The following is a 15,098-nucleotide window of genomic DNA, read 5'->3' on the forward strand; positions in this document are numbered from 1 at the left end:
ATACCACTAACCAAGCAATCAGAACACGAAACAAGAACAATAATAAAATAAGAAATCGAAAAAGAGAGCAAGATAGTTCTTATTATGTATCTGCGTTTGAGCGTTTACAACAGAGTAAGTGCCTGGGCGACGTAGCGACCAAGCAGGACGTGCGCTCAGTCGCTACGTAGCGACCGAGCTTGGCTCGAGCTCGGCCGCTACGTAGCGACCGAGCGGGATGTGCGCTCGGTCGCTACGTAGGACCAAGCTTGGCTCGAGCCCGGTCGCTACGTAGCGACCGAGCTTGGCTCGAGCTTGGTCGCCACGTAGCAACCGTGTAGTGTGCATGTTCGGTTGTTTGCGTAGTGACTGAGCTTGCCTTGTCCGTGTTCCAATCGTCAAACTCAAACTTATCTGTGGCTTGTTTAGATATGTTTTCGTTACCTTGGGACTGCTTGTGTTTGATCCAACCGAGACTTGAACAAGGTTTTATATCAAGATCACGTGTCGTGACATTTTTTTTACCAAGCATAATTGTCGCAGAAAGACACTCACACTTGTTTTTGCGGAGGTTTGGATATTAATTTCGTCGTAACCGTTTTCGACCCGAACAGTCAGCCCCCAACCCGTTAGAATCGTGGATTCTGAGATTCTAGCGTGCGGTATGGCGAGTTTGAACGAGATTGGCGTATTTGGGCGAAGTTCATATCCAAAAATCCGCAAGTAAATAGTAATTTCTCATGCCTATAAGAAGGGAGGTAACTTATTCATAATTTTTAACTTGCTTCTTTTCATAAATAGCTTTATTGAAAGAGTTTCTCTCTTTTTTCCATCTTTTTCTTCTTGTTTTCACTCGAAAATTACGAAATGTCACGTAGGAAAAAGACTTCGAAGAAAGGCACCTCGTCCGCAAATGTCCATGAAAAGCTCCTTATGCCATAGATCGAGTTTGTGCCTCATTCGGTAGATCCGGCTGAAAATGAGGCATGGTGGGTTGCGTGATATGGTTCGATCACACCTCCCAACGAGAAGTCGTTCCCAGTCTTGTACCATCGTTTGGTAGAAGAAGGTGCACCGAGTAGGAGCACTAGCGACTTTCTTCGAACTGTGTGGTCGTTCTACCAAATTCTGGACACGGTGGAATTCCGGGTTCCTCGTCAAGGAGAGCGTGCTAGTAGTCTCCCGAAGGGTTACTTTACTTGTTACGAAGCATTCATAGTACACTGCCGCTATTGGTTCCCGATTCCTGAATCATCGTCCGCGTGTTGGATCGTTTTGAGGTGTCGATAAGTCAACTAAACCCCCTCAGTATCCACCACCTTGTTGGCGTTTTGATCTTGAGTTTGGTCTCTCCCTTTCCGTCAACCACTTCGAAGAGTTTTTCAGGTTGCAGATAGTTAGGAATACGGACGAGTACCGACTGGTCCCTTGGAACTTCATGTCGGTGGTCAAGGGGTTTCTTTCCAACTTCAATTCGTGGAAGAAATTTTTCTTCTTCGTTCGTATAAATGCCTCGTCTGTCGAAAAAAGTTGCATCCCATTGTTTCGGAGTCTGCCGAACGATCGTCCCTTCATCAATCTGATTGCTCCATTTCCTGAAGATACGATCGCAGTGAGGGATATTCTCAGGAACGGTCCGTTTTTCTGGACCTCCTTCACGCCGAAGAGAGTTCGAAAGGCATTGCAGCTCACGCATCCCGGTCCTGCTTCGGGCGCGGAAATAGACAGCGACTCCTAGCCTGATGCTCCGGGTTTCAATGTTGTTCCCGCGGGCACGACGGGGTTGAGCTCCTCGAAGGGGAAGGATATCGACCTCGGTGACATAGAGTTTTCAGTGGATGATTCTATGCTCCCAGGATGGAACCCGGACCTTGCTTAGGCTGATGGAAGTGGTACGAGCGAGATCCCTAACCTGGATTTTGATGATTTCTTCGCCGGTCTACCCTCGAGTTTTGATCCTCCCCCGCATGTGGAAGAATCGGGAAAGTCGAGAGTCGCTGGGGAAGGATCTCGTAATGGGGTTAGTTTTCAAGAATTTCGCCGATAGTTCCATATATTCATTTTCCCGCCTAAAATATGTTAATTAGTTTTGCAGGGTCTGAACTTGCTTGGCTCGGCCCTTGAGGCGAGCCATAGAGAGGCCATGGTATATCGCTTTAAAGCGGAGAAGGGGGAGAGGGATCATGCTCGTATGCAAGGCGATATGTTGGAGCGAGACTCGAAACTTACTCGTGATCACGCAAGGGATGTTCGTAAGGCGGAACAGAAGGGTAAGAGGGAGATCGTCGAGGTGATGAAGAGTCGTGCCTCTCAGTTCCAGATTGAGTACGGGAACCTCAAGGATGCTTACACTTTGTTGGGTGATTACCGCGAGTGCCGTGGTTCAGTCGGGAATCTTTGGAAGATGTAGGCGGAAGACTCCGTTTTTGAGAAGGAGATAAGGTTCATGAAAGATGGCATGAACAACCATGCCCATGTTGAGACGCTCATTCCCCCAATCGACGGGAGGATCCAGGGATTCTGGGATTCCGTCCCGGTTTCTCCCAATATTGTAGAGGCCACGACCGATTTCGCTGGTGACGACGAGGAAGTGAACTATCCCGCAGATGCATTCGGAGCTTCCTTGTCCAGGAACTTGATCTGTGAGAGTTGAGCGTTTGACGGAAAGAAGTTTTTTCCTTTATCTAGTATTTTGCGGCCGAGTGTGGCTTTCGTTCGTCTATGTCTGGCCGAATGTGGCCTTTGAACTTTGTATTGGCCTGTCTTGGCCGTTTTTATCTTTATCAGGACTGGCCGTTGGTGGCTTCGAATCCCTACCGCTATGCGGTTTTTATATATATATAATGGATGTTTGTTTGAGTTACTTTGTTTCAAATGGGTTTGAAGTAAACATGAATTGTCGTCTCCTATTTAATTCCGCTGAGACGTCCAATCTGTTGGTTTGTTCGAGAAGTGATTTTTCGTAAAAATTATTTTTTCTTACGAACTTTCGGGAACGTTGACACATGAACGGAGAGACATGGTTTAGGATCTCGTATCATTTTTTAGATATCATGTCTTGAGATGTTAGAGATCAATGCGATGGGTTTAGGGCAAGACCTAGGTTTACTCTCGGTTTTAAGGTTTGTGCGGTGACTAGCCGGCTATCGATTTTCCTGTTACGATTTCTACCTGATTCGTACTGATTTAAAGTCCGCGATAGGTTCTCGGCTTATATGACTTGTGTGGTACGAATCGAGCATCTTTCCAGAGACAAATTTTAAGCCATATGGAAGTGCTAAACCAAAATTTTGGATTTTTTTTGTAGCGCGCTTTCATCCTTGTGTTGGATGTTTGAGGATCAAAAGAGTGATCGAGTTGCGTTTGTTTAAGACGGCTGGCATGTTCGTCGGGGCCAATCGACGAACGGGGTGTAAATATTTGTCGGATTTTTATGGTCGTGTTCGGACAATTGTTTGCAGAGTTTTTGATTTTTTACTTGGCAACGTCTCGCAGTTGTTTCGAAGACTGTGCGTATATTTTAGGTGCTTAAGAATGACTTCTTTGTGATTTGGACCGGATAAGGCCGTTGACAAAAGTCTAATGTTTGTATATTTTCTGAGTGTGTCCTGAGACTTTTTACGTTAATTGGAGCGTAAGTGTTTAATAAAAGAAAAAGAATGTGTATTATAGTAAAGTTTTAAAAAACTCGATTACAATGATGCATCTTTTAAAACGTGGGAGTATACGAGTATATGTAACCACTCTCCCCCCTTTTTAGAGAAGGGGATAGCTGAACTCGTCTTTTGACGAGCTGGCTACGTACCTCTTTCAAGGATCAAGCCATCTCGTAGTTTTGTTTTATGCCGCGAGTATTCTTACTCGGCGGTTGTCGCCGTGGTGACCGCCTTGATCGTGGTGACCGTGGCAGGGTCAATGTTTTTATCCGGGTTTTACGGTTGAGTCGTAGTGTCGATTTCAGAATCGTGCTGAGTTTCGATGTCTGAAGCGTTCGCGTCAGTAGACGATATCGAATCGTCTTTTTTTGAGGCGTTTTTGGCTGAAGGTTAAGCTAAGTTCGTGCGCTTGCGAGTTGCCATTGCGGGAGTCGCAATTTGTCTTAACTTATGCTCCGCGAGGAAGCATAACCGCGATTGTTTCTGACAACCCCAGATGGCTGCGACTCCATTCTGGGTTGGGAATTTGACGCAGAGGTGGTATGTAGATGGAACGGCTTTCTTGGCGTTGAGATTTATTCAACTTCCTAGTGATTCTCCACTACTTAATGTATCAAAATCAAGCTTCATACATCGCAATTACGCCTGGTTTGATTAGAATGACAACTTTGTTGTCATATTCTCAAATAGAAAAACTAGGATCACCTGATTTGAAAGTGGGATAGCTTCTTCATCCTCACTCCTATGAGATTTATTCAACTTCCTTGTGATTCTCCACTACTTTATGTATCAAAGTCAAGCTTCTTACATCGCGATTCATCCTGATTTGATTAAAATGACAAAGAAGTTGTCATATTCCCAAAAAAGAAAACTGGGATCACCTGATTTGAAAGTGGGATACCTTCTTCATCCTAAATCCTATGAGATCTATTCAACTTCCTGGTGATTCTCCACTACTTTATGTATCAAAATCAAAATTCTTACATCGCGAATCATCCAGGTTTGATTAGTATGACAAAGAAGTTGTCATATTCCCAAACAGGAAAACTGGGATCACCTGATTTGAAAGTAGGATAGCTTTTTTATGCAAACTCCTATGAAATTTATTCAACTTCCTGATGATTCTCCACTACTTTGTGTGTATCAAAATCAAACTTCTTATATCGCGATTTATCCTGGTTTGATTAAAAAGACAAAGAAATTGTCTTATTCCCAAACAGGAAAACTGGGATCAACTGATTTGAAAGTGGGATAGTTTCTTCATCCTAACTCCTATGAGATTTATTCAACTTTTTGGTGATTCTCCACTACTTTATGTATCAAAATCAAGCTTTTTACATCGCGATTCTTCCTGGCTTGATTAGAATGACAACGAAGTTGTCATATTCCCAAACAGGAAAACTGTGATCACCTGATTTGAAAATGGGATAGCTTCTTCATCCTAACTCCTATGAGATTTATTAAACTTCCTGGTGATTCTCCATTACTTTATGTATTAAAATGAAACTTCTTATACCGCGATTCATCCTGGCTTTATTGGAATGACAAAGTAGTTGTCATATTCCTAAATAGGAAAACTGGGATCACATGATGTGAAAGTGGGAAAACTTCTTTATCCTAACTCCTATTCGATTTATTCAACTTCCAAGCGATTCTCCGGTACTTTATGTATCAAAATAAAAATTATTACATCGCAAATCATCCTGGTTTGATTAGAATGACAAAGACGTTGTCATATTCCCAAACAGGAAAACTGGGATCACCTGATCTGAAAGTGGGATAGCTTCTTCATCCTAACTCCTATGAGATTTATTCAACTTCTTGGTGATTCTCCACTACTTTATGTATCAAAATCAAGCTTCTTACATTGCAATTCTTCCTGTTTTGATTAGATACATGGATGATGTCTTCGTTTACAACTTGTGCATGTGCATGCGCATCTCTGTAGACTCCATACTCATCTTTCTGCTCCCAGTGGAATCTCCTTATTCCATCACGGTCGTAGGGTACTTTTCTAAACTCTGGACGTTTGTTGATCGATGGTAAGACTCTTTTGACAATCGACGGTCTAGTATGTTGTCGATACTATGGCTTGAAACGACCATCTACTCCACCATCTGTGTTGTAGGATTTGTTTGTAACTCTCCTCTGGTGGCCTGGGGTGTTTCGTTGTTGCACGAAGAGATTCTCTGCTCCGTTAGCCATCTGAAGAATGTCTGCAATGTCCTCTCTGGATACTTGAAGTGCATGTTCATCCATTTCTCTTGCATAGCCTTTTGGATCCCTGAAAATACCAATCTTATCCGGTGCTAGATACTTATTATCCAGTGTAGCGTTTTCTCTTACCTTGGATGGTGATTTTGGACGATTGTCGATCGATGTTGAAGCGTTGTTGCCGATAGACGGGTGTTTAGCTCTGGTGATTGGACGACTGAAACGAAGTTCCTCAGTAGCTGCAGGTTGAGAAGTTCCTCAGTAGTGAAACCTTCATGAAGCTCATCTGCGCATGGCTCAGATATTGCTGTCTCTACAGCAAAGCTCTCGTGATAGTGATCATCTTCCCTACTGTCGATTGAATAGTTTCCATCTCGTGCATGGTCGATTCATTGTCGATCGATGTGTAGTAGGCAATGTCGGTCGATGCTCGTGTACGCTGTGTCTGGTAATGATGAGTGTCGATCAATGTTGGGATGATTTCGTCGATTGTTGTCGCATTCCTTATCCCATAGAAATGGTGGGGTCTGTCTTCCTCAGCACGAATACCTTGATACTTTGTCTCTCCTTCCTCCTCATAATCCTCATCATACTCATCCAGATGATGTGATGATGTAGCAGCTTTGATTCCAAAACTCGGATAACAGTGTGGTGGCCAATCGTCTCATGCTCCTGTAGATGAATAGTCGATCGATTCTTCTAGGTGATTGTTGATCGATTTCAGGTTTGCACTGTCGATCGATGTGGGGGTGTGAGTTTCGATCGATGCGGAATACTCTGTCCCATACTCATCTCCACAGCGACATGCTGCTATAAGTCTGAAATCATCGACTCTTCTGGAGGACGTTTGTGGCTTAATGACTGGAATTGGATCATAGTAGGCGTGCGAGTCTATGAGCGTCAGCACAACTGGTTGGTTTGCACTTTGCATACTGCTCCTATTGTTGATAAGAAAGCCCTCGCAGGTGTTCCGCGCGGTGCTAGAGGATTTCATAGAGGCTGTCGGAGGTCTTCTACATGTCCCTGCTGCTGGCGAATTTCTCCACAAATTTGTCGCTAAGAACCGCAAAGGAACCTATGAACCTGGAGGGTAAGTTGATATACCATTGCAAAGCAGGTCCGGTCAGGGTGGAGCCAAACCCTTTGCACATGGTAGCTTCGCGCGACCCCTTTGGGAGTGCTACGGTGAGCATCCTTTGTCTGTATTGGGCGACTTGGTCGTCCGGATCAGTGGTGCCGTCATACGCTTATATGCTGAGGAAGGAGAACTTCCTCGGCATATCGATCGAGGTGATCTCATGCATAAGGGAGTGTCGGCATAGGAGTCGGGGTTGCTCTCCCGGAAGCCTCTTTACTATGGACTGCATGGCGTCGAGCCTCTCGGAGAACATCTGGTGAAGGTGCGCGATCATAGGAGACTCCACTCTCATTGCTCCGTCTGGTGCTTCTTTATCGGGTTTGGGCTCCCCGATTCGCTGTCCTCCACGTCGTAGGTCTAAGCATCCTTGGCCTTTTCGCGCGTTGATACGTCTCCTCCCAGCGTCGTAGTTGGGAGATTCGCGCCCGTCCCAGAGTTAGGTGTCTCTAGAGTCGGCATAAGGCGGACGTGAGTCCGAAACCGACGCTTCTTGTTGCTCGCCGTGTTGAGGGCTTGGTTCTCGTCTCAGAGGATAAGATTCTCCGATTCGAGCTGGCTGAGCTTCTCAACGCTCTGCTCCAGCTGCTTGGAGTGTTCGTTGAACTTCTCCTTCAGGATCTGGAATTCCAAGGAGAGCTCGCTATTGGTCTCCTCCCGAATTCTATGCAACCCGGTTACTTGACCTTGCAGATCATCGATTTCCCTTTGGAGTTCAGCTTCTCTCTGGGTAGCTTCGGGTAGCTCATCTTGCTCATCCACCTTTATTATCACGAAGTTTAGATTACTCTCCTCCTTCTAGCCCCAAACTGTTAGGAGATTTTTGTGTAGGATCTTTGTGAGTACCACGGAACGATGGACAAGGCTGGTTAATGTATAGATTTCGTGTAGAGTTTGAAAGATAGAATAGAGGTAAAGACTTGAAGAGACGTTTTATTGAGTAAAGAAGCCGAAACTACTATGTTTGGTGTATAAACCCTAGTTCTAGCCGTCTAACTCTAATCCCTAAGCCTTGAAGTGTCAATCCCTTGCTTTAGGATTTAGGTTCCCTTTATATAGTCTTCTTAAGGCAGGCCTTAGTCGGTTGGAGTAGGTTAAACTCTTCCATATTCGGAAATATGGAAGGTTCTCCTTATCGGAAGTTTTCCTTTTTCTGGGGGAAGGGGGCGGTCCTGGAGACCGGACCCAGAGTACTTTGTAGCAGGGAACCGGGGTTCCTCCTAGTGGGGATCTTGAGAACCGGGGTCCCTTCCAGCAGGGATCCAGAGGTCGGTGTTCTGCCTGGGATCTGGAGAAATTCAATACTTGAGTATTTTTCCCCAACAACAGACTAGGGGGGTCATCCAAGTTTCCCCCTCTTTGATAGCGGAGACTGTTGGGGTCAAAAACGGTTGCGACAAATTTAACATTCAAAACGTCCGAGGAAGAAAATAAGAATTTCTCCGATGAATACTTTTCGAAATAGATTCTTTCTTACGAAAAAGCTTTGCGGAGGAAAGAACGAGACGTCCGACGAAAGCTCGAAACAGGTCGTTACGCAGCAACTAAGCGCGCCACGCTCGGTCGCTACGTTGCGACCGAGCTCGAGCCAAAGCTCGGTTGCTACGTAGCGACCGAGCCCGAGCCAAGCTCGGTCGCTCAGTAGCGACCGAGCGTAGCGACCGGGATCGAGCCAAAGTCTGGTCGCTGCATAGCGACCGAGCTCTTCCAAAACGTCGAGACGACACCAGTCCATGCATTCTCGTCAAACCTTCAAATGCTATCTCCCGAAGACCGTAGCGAGCTCAGTCTATAATTTCCGTTATTCTAAATCAACGATCAAACTTTGCGGATTAATACCGCGGATAGTTCATTCCTTATCGAAAGAAATCGTAGTAAACGCTTCGAATCGGAAAACGGCCCAAAGGGACCTAAAACACAACTCGAGGCCCATCCTACCGACCAAGGACTTAAAAGGGTAATTTCAGTCGAGTTTATCGAACATCCGAGCATCGGACCACCAATCGTCGTCAATCTCATAGAAGGTCAAGATGACAAGGAAGAAGAAGTTACGATACAACCACCATCGGAGAAATCTGATTACGGCTGCGATCCCCCATGGCTTCAGACGATTCGAGACTACATTATCGACGGGCAACTGCCCGCCGAAAAATTGGCAGCCCGCAAAGTCCGAACACAGTCCGCACGCTACGTGACAGTGGACGGTGAAATTTACAAATGGAGATTCTCCGAACCACTCATGACGTGTCTGGAAGGGGAAAAAGCGAGAAAAGTAATGGAGGAAGTACATTCCGGTTCCTGCGGCAACCATTCCGGTGGAAGATTGCTAGCCGTGAAAATCAAACACCATGGATACTACTGGCCAACAATGATCGGAGATTGCGAGAAGTTCGCACGATAATGCGAAAAATGCCAAAGGCATGCACCAACCATCCGACAACCGGCCGAAGTTCTGTCCTCCATCACATCGCCCTACCCCTTTATCCGCTGGGCCATGGATATTGTCGGACCTCTTCATAATTCAAAGCAAAAGCGTTTCCTTCTAGTCCTTGCCGATTTTTTTCTCAAAATGGGTAGAGGCGGACTCGTACGCAAGTATAAAAGATGTCCAAGTCAAAAATTTCGGATGGAAAAACATCATCTGTAGGCATGGAGTTCCTTACGAGATCGTAACCGATAACGAGTCTCAGTTCATCTCCACCCGGTTCGAGGCATTCTGCGAAAAATGGAAGATACGACTCAACAAGTCAACCCCTAGATATCCGCAGTGCAACGGACAAGCTGAAACAATCAACAAGACCATTCTCGATGGACTGAAGAAACGCTTAGAGGCCAAAAAAGGCAGGTGGGCCGACGAACTCGAGGGAGTCCTCTGGTCTCACCGTACCTCCCCAAGGCGAGCAACGGGAGAAACTCCCTTCGCTCTGGTATACGGCACGTAATGCATGATTTCCGCAGAAGTAGAGATCCCCGGCGTTCGAAGAAGGTTACTACCCGAACGAGAGGAACTCAACGATGCCATGCTCCTGGATGATCTCGATCTCATTAACAAGCGCCGAGATCGAGCGCTCATCCGAATCCAAAATTACCAGCATGCAGCTGAAAAATACTATAATTCCAACGTACGAAATCGTAGGTATAATCAAGGAGATCTGATCCTTCGCAAAGTCTTTTAAAATACCGCTGAACGAAACGCGGGAAAACTTGGAGCAAACTAGGAAGGTTCCTATAAAATCGAAAAAGTCGTCCGACCAGGTTCCTACAAAATAGCCAACATGCAAGGCATAAAAATTCCTAGAACCTGGAACGCGATGCATCTCAAAAAGTACTATCACTAAACAAACCAACTCGCAATCACTAAACTACGAGACGGCTTGATCTCCACAAGGAGTACGTCGGCAGTTTGCCGAAAGGCAAATTCATCTGTCCCCCTCTCATTAAAAAAGGGGGGGAGTGGGTACGTATTATCGTATACTCCCAAAATCGAAAAACATCTTACCACGCTCTTGGTGTTTTCGACTTATCAGATCATCTTCACCCGTAAAATCGGTACGAGATCTTCGGAAATTAATCAGCCGTTTAGGAGAAGCAACCTTTAGCATCGCGAGACGTCGCTATAGATGCCTCAAAGGTTATTTCTTCCGAACAAACGAAACCTCCGTCACAAAAATGACATATATATGCACACATTAACACTTATTTTGCGTAAAAACTCGAAACAACGGCATTCGCCACCAAGTCCAATGCTGATCACATCGAACTCACAAACGTCCTACCATCTCACGAAGATGACTCTCTTACATCTGACACAAAAGGATAATAGCGCTATAAAGAAATCCAAAATTTTGGTCCAGCACTTCCGGTTGGCTTAAAAATTGTCTCCGGAGAGATGCTCGATTCGTATCAAACAAGTCGTATAAGCCGAGAACCTATCGCGGACTTTAAATCGATACGAATCAGGAAGAAATCGCAACAGGAAAAACGATAGCCGGTTAGTCACTGCACAAGCCTTAAACCGAAAGTAAACCTAGGTTTTGCCCTAAACCCAGCGCACTGGTCTCTAACATCTCAAGGCATGATATCGAAAGATACGAGATTCCTAAACCATTCCTCTATGTTTATATTTGACATCTTCAGCGCCCCCGTGAAGCTCACATCTCGCAGAAGAACTCTCGAAACAGATCTCGAATGAAACATTTCACAATCGGAGAAGGATATGAGACGACAACTCATCGCCTTCCTTCCCACATTACACAAACTCATAAAAAGTGCCAATTGATTATCTTATCATAAAAAGCCGCAGAGCGGCAGGGATTCAAAGCCACACGCGGCCAGTCCCGAAATACAAAACAAGGCCGTTCAAGGCCGAAACATAAAAATATAAAAAAAATCTCTCGCAAGAGATCTAACCCAAGCCATCCTCAGAACTCACGCCCCCTCTTCACCCATCGCCTCGTCAGAGCCTGGAGCCGCGTCACCTCTGTTTTCTTCGACCACCGGGTTTTTCCCCTCTGGGTCTTCTGAACACGTCGGAAGGAAGCACGCGGATTTCAGGTCAGCTAGGATAAGATCGAAATCTCCATCCACGGCCGCCATATCTCCCTTACAACCGGACAGTCCGGCCTTTTCCGCCTCCAAGTTCAGGGGAGTCTCACTTTGGAACGACCGAAACACGGCCATCCCGCCCTCAATCGTCGCCAAAGCTAAGTCCCTGTTCCGGATAAACTCGAGGGAACCCAGGGAAGCGGAAATTTTCGCCAAGCAAGCCTGAAACTCTGCGCGAAGAGCATCAGTGGCCTCTTGGATCCCGCGGCTCGCTAGTCCCGCATCACCCTCAATCTGACGCTGGAGCCGACGCACCTCCGAGGATTTGGCCTTCCTGGCCTTCTTCTCCAAGGAACTCGCCGTCTTCCCAAGATCCCTCTCGAGCTCTCCTATCGCGACCTCGAGTTTCAACACTTTCGCGGAGTGAGAATCCTTGACAGCCGTCAGCATGGCCTCGGTTTCAGACCATCTACCCTGAAGCTCCACCAACTCCCCGGCAAGGCGACTGGTCTCAGAACCGCACTCGCTGATCATCCCATCGATCAACGACATGAACTGCGAACAATAAAAATTCTTAAGCCTAGGTCCGAGAAAGAATGTACATGAGATGATCAAGAATTCAAGCAAGAGACAAACCTTTCCGCGAAGTCCCGACGCTAGGCTCGATCCACCTTGCTGCGAAGTCTCCCCGTCACCACTCTTGGCAAGTTTCCTCTTCCGACTCTTAGGCTGAGTAACCGGAACAGCACTAGGAGCGCGCAACGCCAGAACGATTTATTTCCTGGCTGGAGGAGGAGGCATAGAGTCAGCGGCCCTCTCCTTGTCCTCGATGAGGATCGGAGTCATGGATGATCCCGCAGGTAGAGCTTGCGGAAGAGGAGCCATGACCTCGGTCCCATAACCCGGGGCAACAACCCGCACAGAAGAATACGGGAACTCGGAGCCAGCTTGAACCAGTTCTTTCTTGGCCTGGCGACGAACTAGTTTCTCTCGGAAGGAGAGATGACCAGCAACACAAGCCGGCGCCTCAGCCGGAGAAATGTTCTCGCCCATCTCGACGTCGGAATCTCTCTTGTCACCTTGGGAGGAAGACATGTTGAAAGCAAAAGTTTTGGAACTAGAGAGGTTTTTGAAGGTATGAAGGAGGGAAGGTGTGAAGAAAATGAATGACAAGAGCTCACTACTTATAGAAGTATGGGTTCGGAGTTCGTAACACACATACTGTCTCGATAACTTTTTTTCCGCGGAGTTTAAAGTGTGGACTTCGTCCAATACGCTTAACATTGTCAAAATCATCAATCAGCCCGCTAGAGTCACGACTCTAACGAGCTGGGGGGCTAACTGTTGGGGTCAAAAACGGTTGCGACAAATTTAACATTCAAAACGTCCGAGGAAGAAAATAAGAATTTCTCCGATGAATACTTTTCGAAATAGATTCTTTCGTACGAAAAAGCATTGTGGAGGAAAGAACGAGACGTCTGAGGAAAGCTCGAAACAGGTCGTTACGCAGCGACTAAGCGCGCCACGCTTGGTCGCTACGAGCGTCCGTCTCGCTCGGTCGCTACGGCCAAAGCTCGGTCGCTACGTAGCGACCGAGCGTCCGTCTCGCTCGGTCGCTACGTAGCGACCGGGCTCGACCAAAGTTCGGTCGCTGCGTACCGACCGAGCTCTTCCGAAACGTCGAGACGACACCAGTCCATGCATTCTCGTCAAACCTTCAAATGCTATCTCCCGAAGACCGTAGTGAGCTCAGTCTATGATTTCCGTTATTCTAAATAATCGATCAAACTTTGCGGATTAATACCGCGGAAAGTTCATTCCTTATCGAAAGAAATCGTAGTAAATGCTTTGAGTCGGAAGACGGCCCAAAGGGACCTAAAACACGACTCGAGGCCCATCCTATGATTTCTTAACCAAAAATCCGTAAACCACAGTGTGGTTTACGCTTGGTCCACAAGGAAAGATAAATGTCAAGTTTCTGCGGATAAATACGGAAGTTTTGAGGATAATTACGAAGATCGAAAAAATGGAATATCTCCATTTTATGCTAGGACGGCTTAAGAGCAGAAGAGTAAAAGCGTAAACCGACCTTGGAGCTAGTATATAAGGAGTCCTAGGCGAGGAGCGTGGGGAGGAGGATTTTCAGAGAAAACTTAGCACTTAGAGCAATTTAGGCAATTTTCCGTTTTTGCTATTTCGAGCTGCGACTCAATTAGGTTTAGCCGTCTTAAGGTTGCTAGAACTAGGAATCTCGTCGACAGCTCTCGAGCCCAGGCTTATACCTTTGTTGTAAACGCTCATACGCAAATTCGGAATAAGATCTTCTTTGCTCTCTTTTCGATTTCTTATTTTTATCGTTGTTATTCTCGTGTTCTGATTGCTTGACGTGTGGTAATAGCAGATATCCGAGTCCTCTGGGAAATTAGAGTTTTCCTAGTTTCCTTATTTAAACGGAAATCGACAGTGCGAATTTCGGTTCCCACAGAGACCTCTTCGGACTGGGGTTCTTCCAGGGTGGCTGGCCATTGAAGCACAAGCAAGGATATGCTCTTCTGACTGTTTGTTTCGAGGGCGGACCCTAGATTAGCCAAGGCATCGGCTTGCGAGTTCTGCTCCCTGGGGATTTGAGTGAGCTTGCAACTCTTTAATTTCTTGATGACCCGTTGGACGACCGCCAGATACTGGATCATGCTATTGTCCTTTGCCTGGTACTCTCCCTGCACTTGGTTGATGATCAGCTGGGAGTCACCGAAGACCTGGATATTTTCTGCCCCCATTTGATGGGCGAGTGTTAGCCCTGCTATTAAGGCCTCGTACTCGCTTTCTTGTTGGTTTCTTTGAAGTTTCACCTCACGGCCCTTAAGTTCGTGTTCCCTACCGGCGATATAAGCACTATTCCTACCCCGGCTCCTCTGATGTTGTTGGACCCGTCTACATGCATGACCCATTCTCCTTCCTCCTTTGTTTCGCTTCGGAGTCGCACTTCTTGCTCCAAAGCTGGGAGCAAGGTAGGGGAGAATTCGGCCACAAAGTATGCCATGGCCTATGACTTTATGGCTGTGGTAGGTCGAAAGATCACATCATATTCTCCTAGTTCCACAGCCCATTTTGCTAGGTGTCCGGAGACTTCAGGCTTGTGGTGGACCAGGTTTATGGGGAAGGAGGTGAGAACCACGATTGGGTGAGCCTGAATATAGGGCCGCAGCTTGTGGGCGGCCACTATCACGGCTAAGGCCAGCTTCTCTAGATGGCTGTAGCGGGTTTCTGCATCCAGGAGAGCCTTACTTACGTAGTAGATTGGTAGTTGCTTGCTTCCTTCCTCGCATACTAGGACGACGCTTACGGCGGGCTCCGAGACTACTAGATATAGCAACAGGACCTCACCGAGCAGTGGTTTGGATAGGAGAGGAGGAGTGGTGAGATACGTCTTTAGTTCATAGCATAGGTCAGGAGGACTAGTAGAATCGACTTAATTAGCCCTTATTTGCCTCCTTTTGATAACTGTATCTCCCACTCTAACCATTAACTCTATTTTGTAATTTGTCCTTTAAAAAAGGCAAGGAACTTGC

This window comes from Brassica napus, chromosome A3, assembly GCF_020379485.1.
Source record: "Brassica napus cultivar Da-Ae chromosome A3, Da-Ae, whole genome shotgun sequence".
NCBI lineage: Eukaryota > Viridiplantae > Streptophyta > Magnoliopsida > Brassicales > Brassicaceae > Brassica > Brassica napus.